Consider the following 17,416-nt stretch of genomic DNA (forward strand, 5'->3'; position numbering starts at 1 on the left):
CCTATGTATGTCTCATGCATGCTCAGATCATGGGTATGTTCTGTGCTGGTCTCATTCAACTCCCACAAAATAATCCATAGAAAAAGTTGGACCTTCCTGGACTGACCCATCTTAAAATCAGCCTTAATCATCAGCTTATGAAAAAAACATCTCAAATATAACATTTAGAGGTCTACTCTCCCCAATTGTAAGACTTATGCCACTCGACAGTCCAGCATGAAACCCACACAAGATATTTTACATCCCCTACAGTATTCATTTTTTAAGCTTTGCCTCTTAGATTTGTAGTAGAGGTTAACAAGGAAAGAGATTTTAAACATGCATGGGATAAGGATATGGCTTTCCTGAATCTAAGTTGAGACAGAAGTTTTAGCCTTTAGACAGCAGGGTGAAGTTTTATCTGCTGTTACATTCAATGTTTCTGGGTACACTTTGCTTGAATGTTCATATTTATGTAATTGCTACTTTAAATATAACGGCACTCTATACCTATATTTCTCCCTATTTCCAGATATGTCTTTTACATTCAATATCTTATTAACGTTATTGTGTAATCTTATTGATTTTCACTATCCAGTCATTTAGATTTTTTCTTGACATCACTAAAAGTCTTCAAAAAGAATCTGCATTACAGGTCGGTGTGCCATTATTATGTAATTTTGCAGGTCATGTGACTCTAGGACACATAATTTAGGTATTCTATACTGTTCCTCGAATGTTTGGTTTGCAGGTTTACCAGGAAAGAAAAATTACCAGGAATGACGAAAGGATCACAACATGCATGACTTGAAGGAGAGAAGAGAGATGTGATAGAAACATTTAAATGCAACAAAGTACAAGAGGGAAGGAAAAGGTTAAGTCTAAAGGTACGATTAAATATTATATGAATTATAATTAAATTTAAGTTTTCTGAGAGGATGGTGGATAAGTGGAAAAGCCTTCCAACAGAACAAAGTATTTTCACTACTGAATACATGATATAGAGTGAGGATTACATACTGGAGGTATGGGAGATCAGAAATTCTGTAAGGATTATAGATTGGGGAAAAGTTTGATCTGATATAGTGTAAAGATTATAGACATTGAAGGAAGAGTTATCTGATCTACTGTAAGGATTATGCTTCAGATGCTAAAAGATCTGCATATTTTAAGGATTACACAAATACAATTATACTCAAGCACATTAGGAAGGTGCTACCAGATACACACTAGATCCAGACAGATCCAGTTCCGTGTGCATAGAATAACAATACCAGAACAGGAGCACGAAACAGATCTAGGCATATTGTAAATGCATCATATAATCCTTAATATTGAAAACAATCAGATACAGCGGAAACAAATGTAAAACAAATGAAAGGTATATGCCCTGCTTTAATGTCTATAAATAGAAAGACAAATCCAGTCCGGCTGCATTAAATATGTAGTTATTGAAATGTAGCATTCTACATCTGCTCTATACGTATTTAAAATTATTTCTTATTTTTGCTTTTTTGGCTTTAACTATACAGTTAGAGGCTGATACAGAAATTAAAAAAAGAACACTAATTTCTATCCAGCCTAAGGTTGGTGTTTTTGAGCCGGGATAAATGATTGAAAAGCATCACAGAGAAGTGAACCTGATGAGCAACTTCTTTCTTGATTATACTTATGTCAGGAACCAATTTTTCGCTGGGCTCCTACCCGACCTGATCACCCGTGTCCTGACAATTTATAGGAAAGATGTGTGTTTTTGTTGCATCATTATGGAAGCAAACAGAAATTAAAATCTGTACTTTTTGTACTTAGCTGATGACATATATTATAAAATTGAGATTAGAAGAAAATAAATCACAAGAAAAGCAATTTATACAGTAATTGGACTGCATTTTATAGGCTGGTTTAGAAATGTTTATTATGTTTATTGGTTTGATTGGAATGAATTTAGAATGTGCCGTTCCATTTCATCAGAATGGTTTTATTAGATGAGGGTTTTGTTAATTGAGGATGCTCGCAAGCAACTCAAACTGCCCTTCAGTCATTAGTGAAAGATAGCCAGTTTTGATTATGATAGCTGTCACTACATTTCATCTTTCCTTCTTATTTACACCATAGATACATTCTGCCAATGATTCTGAGAAAGATATAGTATTGTTCCTTAGATGTGCATGTGGAACAAAATCTTCATAGTTGATAAAGAAATATCATCAAAATTAAATAAAGTGATGTAATTTATAAACCAAGTTATTTTTCTGAGCGTATTTACAAATGTTTTCTGTATGCGAACCACTAAAGATATAAAAGTGGAATCTGAAATGCCCACAGAAAAATAATTTCTTTATTCTATGAGGGATTTGTAAGGTAAGAGCATGATGTGTGCATTTATATGAGCACAGCTTGTAAGTATATTTTAATGCTATATATTAGTGCAATTTGAACAGATTTATATTAGGGACACAAAGCTTAACAAATACATGGTATTATTTTATTTATTAAGTCTTGGCTCAGTTCAAATCTCTGTCTATCTATGCATCTATTTATCACCTCTCTTTCCATTTTTGTTATATAGCACTGAAAGTTTTATTAATGATTTGAAGCATCCAGTTCCCTAGGCTTTATCATATCTAACTAAAGTTTTAATATACTTCTTGGTAATTTAACAAAATTAATTTAACCACCAAAATGCCTTTTTTTATTTTGATCTAGAATATTATTATTATTTATTGTTTTATGTAGCGCCATCATATTCTACAGATAATGATGAATACTATTTGAATCCCTAGACTATAAACATAGAGCAACTGGCTTTGGTATATTGTTGGGGGCAAAGTGAACATACATACCATATCCCTGAGATTTAGCTTAGATCTTCTACAAAGATCCTTATTTGCACCTATAGCTGAAGGGAGAAAAATAATAGTGTTTTTCTGACTACAGAGCGCCATAGAACATAAATGCTTTTATGGGAATGACACGGTGCTCCGATGAGCATAGGACAACATGAAGTATGAGCAGGCATAGTTCGACATCTTTAAGATTGGATTTCTAGTTTGAACTTTGTTATGGTGAATTTTGGCAAAACAGATTGATTTCATATGCTCAAGTTCAAATATCAATTAAAATATTTGCTTATTCCTGTTAACCAATACAGTTGCGTTGAAAGTAAGACATTTAAAAGCTTCTCTAAACTTTCTAACAGAACAGAATAACACTGCTGACATAGAGCACTTTATGGTACTAGAGAGCATCTGTGTTCCAGGTGCTTTGTTCTCCTACAATCTTTTGTGCTCTTCATGTATTCCGCTGGGCAGAAGAATTATTTTATTCTTGCAAAAGACTTGGCAGGCTTAGGTCTTGCATGCGAATAACTCTTGATGCATTAGATCTACATTTTGAAAGTCATCTATTCAGATAAAAGATGCTTCAGTTGGGAAAATAATCATCACATCAATTCAGGGTCAGGTAAGAATTTCCTAAGGATGAACCATCTGATCTAAAATTATCTAAAAATATATTTTACAACTGACATTTCTGTATTGTGCATCTTTAGGGGATTTTTCTTTTCTAAATGTGTATTTTTTGTCCTTCACTAAGATATATCATCTTTCGCCTTTCAAAATGGAAAAACATCCTAGAGAAATAAAATGAATTCCCTAGACTTTTTATTAACAAGATGTTTTGCAAACCCCCTGAAGATGTTCTTGCTTTAATAATAGGAGTGTTGTTGGGAATGCCTGATTAGAAAGCAAATCTTGGGCAAAAAAGGTTACTTAAAGTACCATGTTTTGAGAATTAATGAATGTAATGACTTTCACACTAAACTCTGGCCTCTGGTCCCCGAGGCAGAACACAAGGTCTCTCTCTCTTTTTCTCAGTATATCTCTCCTCTCCCTTTTGGGTGTACAAAGACTATTGATAAATTGCTTACTAGTTATGAACACTGAGTAACCAACACTTTAGTTATTCAAGTCAACAGGGTCACCCTCAACCATTTGACAAAAAAGATATTGATCAGCAAAGCAGTATTGTTTCTGAGAGTTTGAGTGATGTATTTATTTGCCAATAGTGCAATTTATGCCTCTTCCATATGTTTGCATTTAAATACATATAGAAACATATCCTCAATGTAATTGGTCTCTCATTGTGACCGTTTGATAAAAGAAATATCAAAGAAGGTAGGAAAGTATCCACTAGCAGTATTGACTCACATGCAGATAATCTGTATTACTAAATTACACCAATGCATCACTGGTATATATGTCTAACATTACCACGGCACCTGCGTTGTCAGCCTTCTGCACTGTAATTCTGGATTGTATTTAAGTGCTCTCAATGTTGACTACTCAGCAGGAAGCAAATTAGGATGAAAGTAACAATCAGTGTTAAGAGAAAAGAGAATTTAGTTCCTGCTCAATACATTTCTGAAATAGCACTTAGTAGGGTTTATGCGTTTTATAGGGAAAAGGAAGTTAATTTAAAACAACATTAATAAAACATATAGATATATTGCAAAAATATAGTTATGATACTGTATACCCATACATGGGAAATCTATGGGTATAGCCCTGACTTCTTCAATCTCCGGGACAGTTCCTTCTTTTTCCCATCTGCTGCCAACCCAGTTCCCTCTCAAAGGGAAAAATGGTTGTTCAGGGCTAGCCCTGTTCCTTCCCTGTAGCTAGCTTTGTCCCTATGCTTGGCTAACCCCACCCTTCCACAAACCCACTTGGTAGCCTACCATGGGAAGTTCCCATGTTCGCAGGTATCATTTCCCTTTTAAACTGGATGTTCTCTTGTTTGGTAGATGGCTCAAGTCTCCTTTAAGGTCTGATTTAGTATGATTTGTTGTTTGCAATGTCCTCCTATATTACATTGCACACAGATACATGTACATACTTCTTGGCTATAAAACAGTCATAACTAAGGGCACTTGAGTTGAGTAGGTGTGGTGAAATTCTATAAAAAGTAAAAGACCACAATAAATTGTGCAGAAAGATGGGACTGTGTTTAAGGTACAGTGTGGTCTGGAGCCACAATATTGAAAAGTGCGCAGGATATGTTTGCCACCTACCAAGAGGAATATTACTTAGTATAGTATTCAGTATCCTATCATATAGCTTAGTGACTCCTGAAACAATGAAGTAATCAGCTGAGACGATGTTGGCTCTCAATAATGTGCCCAAGTGAAAGGGGAAATGAGTGGGAGGAGAGCGAAATTCACGGCTTAAATTATATTAGGTGCATGAACCCACCTAAAAGATAGATTTATATATATTGTAACAAGGTGCGGGGTGTTGTCGTGGAAGGGGTATACATTCCCCCTCGATTTTGCAGGGTTTTATACGACATATAGGGCAGGCTGGTGCTCCACCCCGCAGTTTACATGCACCTGGACTGACACGGGTTCCAGGCCGGGAGTTTAAGCTGACTCCAATGCACTGGTCAGCTGCAAGTAATTAGCTGCACCGACTGCAATATAACCTGACCTGTTGGACAGAGGGAGAGAAGAGAGTTTGTTTGGAAGCAGCAGAGTTTGCTATGCACAAAAGAGACCATCAAAGAGGTTGGTGGGATTATGTTTTGTGTTAGGTTAGACCCTTAGTAGTGAGGGAGTTATATGTTAGTAAGCGCTCAGACGAGCTAGGCTTTTGTTTGTAGCGAATTTGTGTTCTATGTAGTCCTGTAAATATCTTCATACGTTGACTACAAATAAATCGTGGGTGATTACCTAACTGAGATGTGGCGTTAATACCCTAGAGGACCGTGCTGTTTGGTACCCTGTGTGGGTGCAGGATCACAATATATATATATATATATATATATATATATAGATCAGCCATAACATTATGAACCACTGACAGGTGAAGTGACTAAAATAAAATTATCATGGCATATCATTAGGCAGCAAGGGAACATTTAGTCCTTGAAGTTGATGTGTTAGAGGCAGGAAAAGTGTAAGGAACTGAGCGACTTTGCCGAATTGTGATGGCTAGACGACTGGGTCAGAGCATCTCCAGCTCTTGCAGCTCTTGTGGGGTGTTCCTGGTCTGCAGTGGTCAGTACCTAGCAAAAGTCATAAACGGAAGGAAAAGTGGTGAACTGGCAACAGGGTCATGGGCTAATTAATGCACGTGAGGGGCGAAGGGTGCCCTGTGTAGTCAAATCCCACAGATGAGCTACTGTAGCTCAAATTGCTGAAAACTAGTTCTGACAGAAAGATGTCAGAACACATAGTGTATCGTAGTTTACACAATATAAGGCAGGTGAAGATGAAGCTGTGTTTCAAAAAGGTGAAAGAAATCCAGAAGTATAGCTATTAGTATGGTGGCGATAGGATAAATACACATTAAAAAGTTTTAACTATATAAATAACATTTATTTTGTTCCTGCATCAAAGCAAGAGTTTCACTAATGATTGATGAAATTTGATCTAATTTGATTACAGCTGTACACAACATCGTAAAAATAAATTATAGCAACAGCCTGTGTGTATTTCTGACACTAACAATATACTGGATCATTGAATGCAATTAAATAGCCAGAAAAGGAGTGATGTCTATAGCATCATTATAACCAGATAAATGTCTAGTGACTTGAACAGCAATCCAATGCTGTTCTCTTTTGTAAGTGCAATTGATTTAAATTGGTCTTAATACTAGCGCTGGAAATAGGAGCTAATCCTTATTCTTTTTTCTTTTTTGGAAAGCGGATGCTTGAACTGAATAAAAACCAGATAATGTGCAGATTGAATGGCCTTAATCCCTCTCTTTACCATTTGCATTATAATGTATTGTAATTTACAGATATTAACATATACATTACATTTAGAAACAATATTGTAAAACAGTCCACATGTCCAGTACCTGTATAAGAGAGATGAGTGGGTTATGGAGTCGATAGCATGGTACAAGTATTTAAAAGTACTTATGGCCACATGCCCAAAAGGCCATAGAGCTAGGAGTAATCTGACCACAAGAAATCAAGTTTTTGGGTGGCTGGGGTGATCTATATTGAGCAATGGTTATACTGTATTGTAAGTGAACTGTAAGGAAATGGGCCATGTATAGCAATACACAAACTAAAAAGGTGACCTGGACAATTGAAAGTGTGGGAGATAATGAGAATGAAAATAGCAATTTTCTGGTCAATTGGCTCTTTGGAAATTTATAATTTCATACATTTCTGACATCAACCGCATATCACGGAAATTTTGTATGTTTTCAAATTACTCTTCTAACATTCCATTGCATTGTTTTGTAAGGAAATGGTGCATGGTGATAGAACTGCATCATAAATGCCAGTCTATATTTCAGGCTAGTTACAAAAATGAAAAGGTAAGAATGATGTCTACAATTCATTTTTTAATTTTAAAATATTTTTTCTAGCAGATCTGGATCCACAAGCATTGTAAAAATATTGTAAAAGTGCATATTAGGAGAAAATGATTTTGCAAAATGTGTGATTCATAATAAAATGAACTATATGAAATATGGCCCAATACATTCTCTTCCGCACCCCCTATCCCATGAAGTAGAATGGGGGTTAAAATAATTTAAAACCCTTTAGGAAATGCACAGACCTCATGATGTGACTCCCCCCCCCCGTTATCTCTGGTCTACATTAGAAAACCACTGTCAAAATCACTGTCCACCTCCTTGGCATTCAAAGAGTGAAAAAAACCGACAGGGTCTCTTTTGGCCAGGGCTTGGCCATGGTAACTAGAAGGAATCTGGCACCCTATGCTTTCCTGCGTAGCGGTGGGTGTTGTGAGGCACCTCGCAGGTAAGCATAGGGTGCCAGATTCACAATTGTAGAAGATAGGCAGGGGTGTGGCTGGTCTCTACAAGGTGGGAGGGGGAGTAGTGTATGTGAGTGTATACTGTAGTGTTAGAGTCAATGTGTATGCGTGTATATGTATAGTGCTGGAGTCAGTCTGTGAGTGTGTGTATACTGAAGTGTTAGAGTCAATGTGTATGTGTGTAAATGTATACTGCTGGAATCTGTGTATATGTGTATAGTATAGTGTCAGAGTCAGTGTGTATAGGTATAGTGCTGGAGTCAGTCTGTGTAAGGCATTAGCATGCGTGTATGTCGGCATATAGTGTTAGAGTGTGTGTATTAGTTTATGGTGTTAGCATGTGTGTACATGAGTGTAGAAGGTTAGCATGTGTGTGTTACTGTACAATGTTATGGTTTGTGAACATAAGATGTCAGCTTGTGTTTGTTACTGTATGTGTTAGAGTGTTTAAGTTTAAGAATAATGGTTAAGCATACAAACGTGAGTCTTTATGGTGTCATATACCCCTTGTCATGAAGAGGTTAACTGCAGTAGTGTACAAAGTGGTGCAACACTGAAGAAACTTGTGCTTTATGTTGTATAGACATCCTTTAACTGCAGACCATGGTGTGATAAATGAAAATAAAAAACATTGAGGAAGAAAAACACATTTTCCTAGATGCATACCATATTTGTCAACTCCTGCTTTTGGCTCTGGTTAGCTTGGATTGGATCTGGCTCCATTGCTGTCACTGACAATAAGAACATGTGATCTATGACCAAATGTGCAATCCACAACTTTACCTATGCTTTGAGCTCCCCTTTACCAAGATCTATGAAGTCCATTACATTTCAGCCAGATGCTGTATCTCTGAGTGAAAAATAAAACCATGATGTTGTAGGTATTTCAATAACTTACCACCCCTATTGTTATGCTGATTTTGTTATTTCAAATGCTCTATGATCTCACTTTGCTATAGGTTAATGATAATAATAAGATGTAATATGTATATAATACTAATATGTAACTAGTAGGTTAGCTCGGTATTATTATTTGCTCTGACTGAGGAACTGCATTATTTTGTAATCACTTGAATGTTGAATTCTGTGTGTTATTTTTATTGCGTGTGGTCTTTGTTAAAGAATAAATTAAAATAGTCACCAGGAGATTTGGTTCAATTGTTTGTGTGTTTCTAACAGAGCTCTGCTTGAAGACAAATTTCTTCTATTTTGGAAAAGTCATTTTCGGGCTGACACAAACATGAGTAGCCTAAGGTGTCAAAGATACAGTTCATTTCAAAGCCCAGTCTCCATGCAGTTATACATTAGCTTTTAGCACTGATGTCCTGCCTTAGGCCTTACAAAACAATGGAGTTCTCGAGTTGCTAGGCAACTTCATAGAAAGGAAACCTGCAACATCAAACCTGTGACCTCCCACAGCAGCAATTAGAATTGAGAAGTCAAATGCTTCTTAATCATTTCTGGAAAAAACAATGAACAGGGACTATATTGGCCCATATCGTTATGGTGTAAAATTTTAAGTTTCTTTGAACACCACATGTTTTTATGTGCTAAGTAAAAAAAAAAGAGTTGAATTACTAAACTACAACTTGGATGAGTAAAATGCACTTTTTTGGGCGTACCTAGAGTATTTGGCACCCAGGGCGGATCCTGTATCTGGCAACCCCCCCCAAATTTATCTTGGCAAGAATATTTATTTGACAAATTTGTAAACTGTATGTTAACTGGAAAATACTAGCAATCTGAAAAATCAATTCATAAATAAATTAAGTTTCAATAAACATTTACTGAACAGATATGGTACAGCATAACTATAAACTGTATAGCTATAACTATATCACTATAAACTGAGCCAGACTATACGGTAAGCCACAGAAGTGAGCTGCAGGCCCGCGTAAGCCGGCCCTCGTGGCACCCCCCTGATGAGTGTCACCTGGGGCAGACCGCCCCCCTTGCCCCCCCCCCCCTTTATGTATGCTACTGTGTGTTGATCCTTGGAAAATTGAGGGGTTTAGGCAGAATTTTGTAATCTACAATAATTTCATGGTAACAGAGCATCTCAGGTGGTCAATCAGTGGTCTATTTATGTCAAAAGCATTGTGCCACACCCATCATCTATTTCACTGTACATCAGGGCGTGACATCATATCTACCTAGCTCTGTTCTATGTGAGCTTTAATATGCTCCATCCACTTGCAGGCTATAGAAATATAGACACGTAAGATTTGACAGCTGATGAGAAAATTTTGGCTCATCTAGTATGTAAGTAGCTGAGTATAGGGCTTATTATTTTCCTATTAAATTCACTTAACTAACGTATTGCTTGATTGGTTGGCCGGTTCCTCCATACTAGCTCTGCTTATGGGGCCTGACCCTGGAATTTTGAGTTTGCTTTATTGACTTTATTGGCGATATCAGTACCTCAGGAAGGAGACCCATAGGGTCTTACCCAGAAGCTGGTGTTCCACTAATACCCTGATTAATGGAACTACCTGAATTGTCACAAGTTGTGGCCTCCTTGTCACAGTGCATAGACAGACTCGATACAGCCCTCTATAGTGTAGTTAACCATCACCGCTGTAACGAAAAGGTTTCTTTAAAAGGGTTTATGTTACACATGACTACACTGTGCTTTATATTGCAGTGGATAAATATGTTTTATATTTTTATTTTGTAATATACACATAATCTTGATATAAATCGGCTATAGACTTTGGGATTGTATATAGTAATGTTGAATGCTTAAGAACTAATTCGTTAGATTGTTTAAGCTGTGTCTCAAGCACCTTTTATAGCGTGCACTGCATTATATTCTAATACTATGATACTAGCTAAATATTATTCTGAATTGTACTGTACTTTTATGTCCTTTCCAAGATAAGCTAAATCAATGAAAAGTGCATTCAAAAAAAGGCCTCATCTGGTCAATTTCTTTAGTATTCCTTTATAGAAATGAGAATCATGTTATGTCATCTCTTTGTTCTGTCCAAAAGATATATCTAAGGACTGTCTCCTAAATCTTTATATTTTAGCGGCATTAGAAACAGATAAGCCAGTTGGTGAGTGTGCACTGTAAAACAACTAAATCATCTAGATTGTAAACCCTCATGAGCAAGGCCTTCAGTCTTAAACTTCATTGAGGTTGATCATGATTGTCTTTTAAGTATAATAAAATAAACAGACACATAGAAGACCAGACGTTTAAGCCAGCAATTGTTGTAGGATGTCTGGTTTATGACTACTGACAGCAATATGTGGTCACAACACAGCTTTGTGCAGCTTTTGTTAGAAAATGTTATATTGTTTTTTTTCCTGAATCTGTAGGAAAATAAAGGTAGTGCCCATAAAAATGTATAGTTTTTAATGACGTGAAAGCAATGCGATATTTCAATATAGCAAAACAGCAGTATTGTAATAGCCTTAGAGGGGCCTTTTTACACAAGGAAAACAGTATTATATACTATTCTGCAATGAATGATACTTGAAAAGTGATAAAAGAAAAATAAAGATGTTTAAAGACAGAGTTAGATAAGAGGATAATCATGTGTAATAGAGACACTGCTCTATATATATATATATATATATATATATATATATATATATATATGCAGGCAGAATTAGATTTAAAGAGCAATGCTTATAAAGTGGTTGTATCACTATAGCAACAGAATATATCACTGCTGATTGGACCATTCCATTAAATGCTATGATGGCCACTTTTAAAATTGGGCACTTGCTGTTTAAAACAGGTGCATATGCAATAGTAAGCAAGAGAGTATATTCAACCACATTATTCTTAGAGATCTCTTCGAGGAATTGATCACAGTAGAACTATCAACAATTTAGCTTCAAGTTGAAAAAATTACATAATATGAAGTAGCGCAATTGACAATTTGTTAACATCACTATAGCATTTGATGCATAAATCCCAACTGTACAATTTTTCATGGGATAATCCCAGTTTTGGAGTACTGTCTTGCCGAGTTGCACCACTTTAGAAGGTAGTGGGGATCATGGAGAGATTGTCTGTTCTTCCCTTACTGACCCAAGGACCTGTAAAATCGATTCTTTGCTACTGAGGGCTCTATAGGTTAGGTAGGTGGAAAGTCCTACCTGGCCCTGCCTATAACCCTGTCCCTTTCCACCCCCAACCCTGCCCTTCTCCACCTTTTGTCAGACCCCCAACAAAGGTATCCCATTTGGACACCTGGAATGTTGAAAGATATGTACAATGCACCAATTAAATTCAGAATATTCTTTGGATTAAATGTTCAAAAATTAAATATGTTAAACGTTTATAGCACTTCTCGTTGTTGCTGGACCATCAGGGTACTTCTTTAAGGGACTTTTGACGATATTGACTTCAGTTTCTCAATTACATACATTTTGTGTGACAAATGGTTCTCTTGTTTTGAGACTCTATCTGCACAGATGGTTTTAGCATGTTAGAGCATCCTTGAAAGCTCTCCTGGCTTTGGGAGGTGAAGAAGAAATGCCCAGGGGTGAAACTAAATTTTCACTTATCGCATTTCATTTTACACATATCTCTGTGCATTGCCTGGAGCTGACATAATAGATATGTTTCCAGTTCTAGGGTGAAAGAATAAAAAAAAAAAGTGTAACTGTTCTCAGGATTTATTCCTGACATTATCAGTAGCCTTTCATATATAAAATGTGATACTTGTTTACATCCATATGTTGTTTGTGCAGCATAGACAACTGTGCTCAGAGGCAGCTTTCCCAGTTTCGTCTGCATTTGGCAGTTTTATGTTCCTCTTATCAACCTGTTCATCTTCTCTAGGGTTTTTAGCATTCAAAATGTAGCCTCAACTGAGTCTTCAAATCAAAATAATGAGACAAAAACAAGATATCTATACTATTTGTTATCCTCTATAATTGACGTTGCGGATGGTAACTTTTTTTTTAACTCACCATTCCTCATTTCAAAAGTTGTATCAAATTTATAAAGTTCTTTGATGTACAGTCAGTATTTTCCATGGTCAAAGAATAATTAGAATTAATTGTTTCTAAAATTAGAATATTGTAAGATCTGTTTAGATGTTTATATGTTTCTGGGAAAGATTAGGGAATACATACAGAGAAAATATATTTAAATTAATTCACTACCTAGATGTTTTGGAGTCAGAGATGATACATCAAACATGAATATGAACAAATAGAAATATACACACTGTGCAAACAAAATAAAAAAATGATATTCGTATGATAAAGAATACGGATCATTTAAATGGTAATGTTAAATTAAATGATCCTCGAACAATATATATATATATATGCTTAGCTTGACATTGAATGACCAGGTGTTTTCGCACTTATTCTTCATATTTTTATAGGACACGTATCTAGCAGTTTCTTGGATGTCACGCTATGCTCAAGGCTGACTACTGACAGGGTTATTAATAGAAGTTTACTGACTCAGTTCACCATTTGTTATGTGAGTGTTTGCCGACAAAATGGGAGGTTTTTTATGTTTTTTTTTAAAGAAATCGTGTAGCAGAGGAATCATTCACTCTTCATCTCTAGCCATGGGATTACAGCAGATGATGGAATATTGTACTGTGGATCTGCAGCTTCCAATCACAAACATCATCTGTGTTAACGCTGTGGTCCAGTGGAGGGTCGCCCAAAATAAAAAAAGAAACTAAGGTTGTGAAAAAATAGTCCAATCTATTTCATTTGCAAGGGGCAAGGAATCACAGAATTCACATATACTAAATGAGTTTCACCGTGTCTATTACAGCTTCCTCTGGGTTGTGGGAATGGGGTACTACGATTGGGATATTTGTTTACAAGATTAGTTTATTTTTATTCATGATAAGATTTACAGTGATCTGCAGTGAAATTGCAAATTATTTTTTGCTAACATTCAATATTATATTATGTCATTATATAATTAAACTATTGAATTTATAATTACAGGATAGGATTTCAGAGTATGAAACAGCCAACAACAACCAGTAACTTAACAACAAAAGACAGATAATATTTACTTATGAAATACACATAAGTTTGGTTTCTAATTAACAGTATCTAACAAAAGTGAGTACACCCCTCACATTTTTGTAAATATTTTATTATATGTGACAACACTGAAGAAAGTACACTCTGCTACAATGTAAAGCAGTGAGTGTACATCCTCTATAACAGTGTAAATTTGCTGTCCCCTCAAAATAACTCAACACACAGCCATTAATGTCTAAACCTTGGCAACAAAAGTGAGTACAGCCCTAAGTGGAAATGTCCAAATTAGGCCCAAAGTGTCAATATTTTGGTGTGGCCACCATTATTTTCCAGCACTGCCTTAACCATCCTGGGCATGGAGTTCACCAGAGCTTCACCGGTTGCCAATGGAGTCCTCTTCAACTCCTCCATGACAACATCACTGAGCTGGTGGATGTTAGAGACCTTGTGCTCCCGCACCTTCCGTTTGAGAATGTCCCACAGATGCTCAATAGGGTTTAGGTCTGGAGACATACTTGGCCAGTCCATCACCTTTACCCTCAGCTTCTTTAACAAGGCAGTGCTTGTCTTGGAGGTCATTATAATGTTGGAATACTGCCCTGCGGCCCAGTCTCTGCTTCCGTATGTCACTGCACATGTTGGCATTCATGGTTCCCTCAATGAACTGTAGCTCCCCAGTGCCGATCTTGGTCTCATCGGACCACAGGACATGGTTCCAGTAATCCATGTCCTTATTCTGCTCGTCTTTAGCAAACTGTTTGCGGGGTTTCTTGTGCATCATCTTCCTTCTGGGACGACAGCCATGCAGACCAATTTGATGCAGTGTGCAGTGTATGGTCTGAGTACTGACAGGCTGACACCCCACCCCTTCAACCTCTGCAGTAATGCTAGCAGCACTCATTCGTCTATTTCTGGATATGATGCTGAGCACATGCACTCAACTTCCTTGGTCGACCATGGCGAGCTCTGTTCTGATTTTACATACCTGCTCCCCATTCACACCTGAGACCTTGTAACACTAACGAGTCACATGACACCAGGGAGGGGAAATGGCTAATTGGGCCTAATTTGGACATTTCCACTTAGGGGTTTACTCACTTTTGTTGCCAAGGTTTAGACATTAATGGCTGTGTGTTGAGTTATTTTCAGGGGGCAGCAAATTTACACTGTTATACAAGCTGAACACTCACTACTTTACATTGTAGCAGAGTTTCATTTTTTTCAGTGTTGTCACATGAAAAGATATAACAAAATATTTACAAAAATGTGAGGGATGTACTCACTTTTGTGAGATACTGTATATGTATACATTCTTGGGTTTGACACTTTTTGACATTTCATAGGACACAGTGATGCATGTAGCAGTTTGTAAAATACATCATATAGGTTTATTTTATGTACAGATATATAAAATGTAGATTTTGGGAAAGGAATATGTAAAAAAGCAATCAAATTGTGTACCCGTAAAAATAATGCAGTGTATATTCATGTGAGACATCTGAGACATTTTGTTCCAAAGCTAGAAATAAGTATCATTTACATGTAAAGTTTAAACATTCTGTTGTATTTTTTCATTATATACATGTGTCAAAATCTGTGTACTCTTTGTTGCATTGGTAAGTTATTACAAGAAGTATTACAAATATTACTATTGTTCTTGGAAGTCAATGCAAACATGTACTTGATATGAACTTGAAATGACCTGATCTCTGGGATGTAGCTTGTCCTTAATTTTTGTTTGTGTATTGTCAGTTGTGCATTGACTAGAAAAAAGATTTATTGCACATGATATAATTCATCATCTACAGTTGCCTGACTGGAGTCAGAGAAATCAATGGCTGATGCCCAAAAGAAGCAGTTTCCCAGTAGCACATTGCAGAATGTCAAGATGACAAAAACACCTCGACTTTGGTACTACTACTTACACATGAGATAACTGAGACCTAAGTTCCCTGTCTTATCATGATGAAAACCTGAATTTGTGGTGAGTATCCATCAAATTCAACTTTCATTTGTGTCTACTATCTCCCTTTCAGTGGCTGCAAAGAAAGCAATAAAGAACCAGGAGGGAAAACAGAAGTACATAATTTGTCAACACACATATAATGACCTTCGACTGGGAGACACTGTCATAGTTTAAATGAAACTTGCAACCAAGAGTCATGTGTCTCTCCTTCTTTCTGTCTGCCTCAAAGCTGCTATCATTTTAAGAGAAAGAGAACCATTAATATTTTGTCAACACTTAAGCTGTCACAGTTATGAGTCAAATCCAAACCCTTTCTGTTTAAATTTCTGTCCTCAGAAGCATATAACTTTTGATCTATGAGTGAAGTGCGGGTATAATTTCACAGCTCTCCCAATACTTCTATGATCAATCTATGATTAACTATTACACCAGGTGCTATTACCAAGAGAGTTATTTATTTTATATACGTTTTAGTTACTCCAACGCTTTTAGAAAACAAATTAAAGTTGTGCTAAATATGCCTTAGTTTTCTGCCATCATCTATACTTTTTAGATGTTTGCCAGCCTTCTAGTTTTATCATAATAAGTGAAAGTTCCTTGTTAAAGTAACATGATTTAGCACTGTAATGGACTTTGGCTGAGACCACAGAAAACTTATATTAGCTTAAATAAAGAACAAACAGTAATAAGAAATATTGCATGTGTTTTTCATTTTTCATTTAATTTCAATTGACACAGTTTATGTAAAATGATAAAATTTAGTTCATATTGATTATGCTAAATAATTTTCTAAAGCGAGATTGTATTTCAAAAATCAGATAAAGCACGCAGCATGCTTTAGCTCTTAATTGGGGGACAAAAGACCTGATGCCTGCCCTTTGGATTCACCTATGGCTAAGACCATAGTATATGTCTAGTTACTCAGACTGTAACCTACAACACCTTCATGGTGAAACGTGTCATGGTGAAACGGACTAATCTTAGAATGCTAGATTCTGGTAGAAAAAATCAGTGTCCTTGTCACGTATGAAAAAAATCTTTCATAGTGAGTAAAAATCTTTGTGATCATATAAACTTAAAGGATAAGCTTCCATAATGTACCATATTTGAAGTAAAGCAGGATCCTACAGTTTATAGATTCTCCAGTTTCTAGTAATTGCCAAAATGGACAAGAAACTGGATCCACAGTAATTCTGTGTGCAAACACATTGCTACATTAATCATTTACTTCAATTTGAGCATAACAATCATAGCAAGTAATTGCTCCTCAAAACCTTATATGAAGAAAACCATAAACTGTGAAATTAAAGAAGGTTCTAATATTATTACTTTGTATTTCAGACATCTAGCATAAAAAAAGTCCCACAGCAAGAACATGCTACATTTCAACTAATATACTGCAGATAAAATGCATTTCCCATTTACCATATATTTGAGTAAAGAGCAAAAGTTAAAAAAATGTTCCTATTATATGTGCTTTTCATATTATCACGGTTTATGTGAAATGCTAAATTCAGTCAATAAAACAATTCTAAAATAATTCTAAAGTGATATTTGTGTATTAAAGTAAAAATGATACTTTCTAAAAAAAATAAAGTTGCTGTAAAAACTTCAAAAAAGTCAATAAATATATTTTTATGGGTACCATGATCTATATTCAATGTTGAATTTGGATAAAAAGATAACTACTG

Source organism: Sceloporus occidentalis, unplaced genomic scaffold (assembly GCF_023333645.1).
Source record: "Sceloporus occidentalis isolate IW3139 unplaced genomic scaffold, rSceOcc1.0.p SCAF_19, whole genome shotgun sequence".
In the NCBI taxonomy this organism is placed as follows: domain Eukaryota; kingdom Metazoa; phylum Chordata; class Lepidosauria; order Squamata; family Phrynosomatidae; genus Sceloporus; species Sceloporus occidentalis.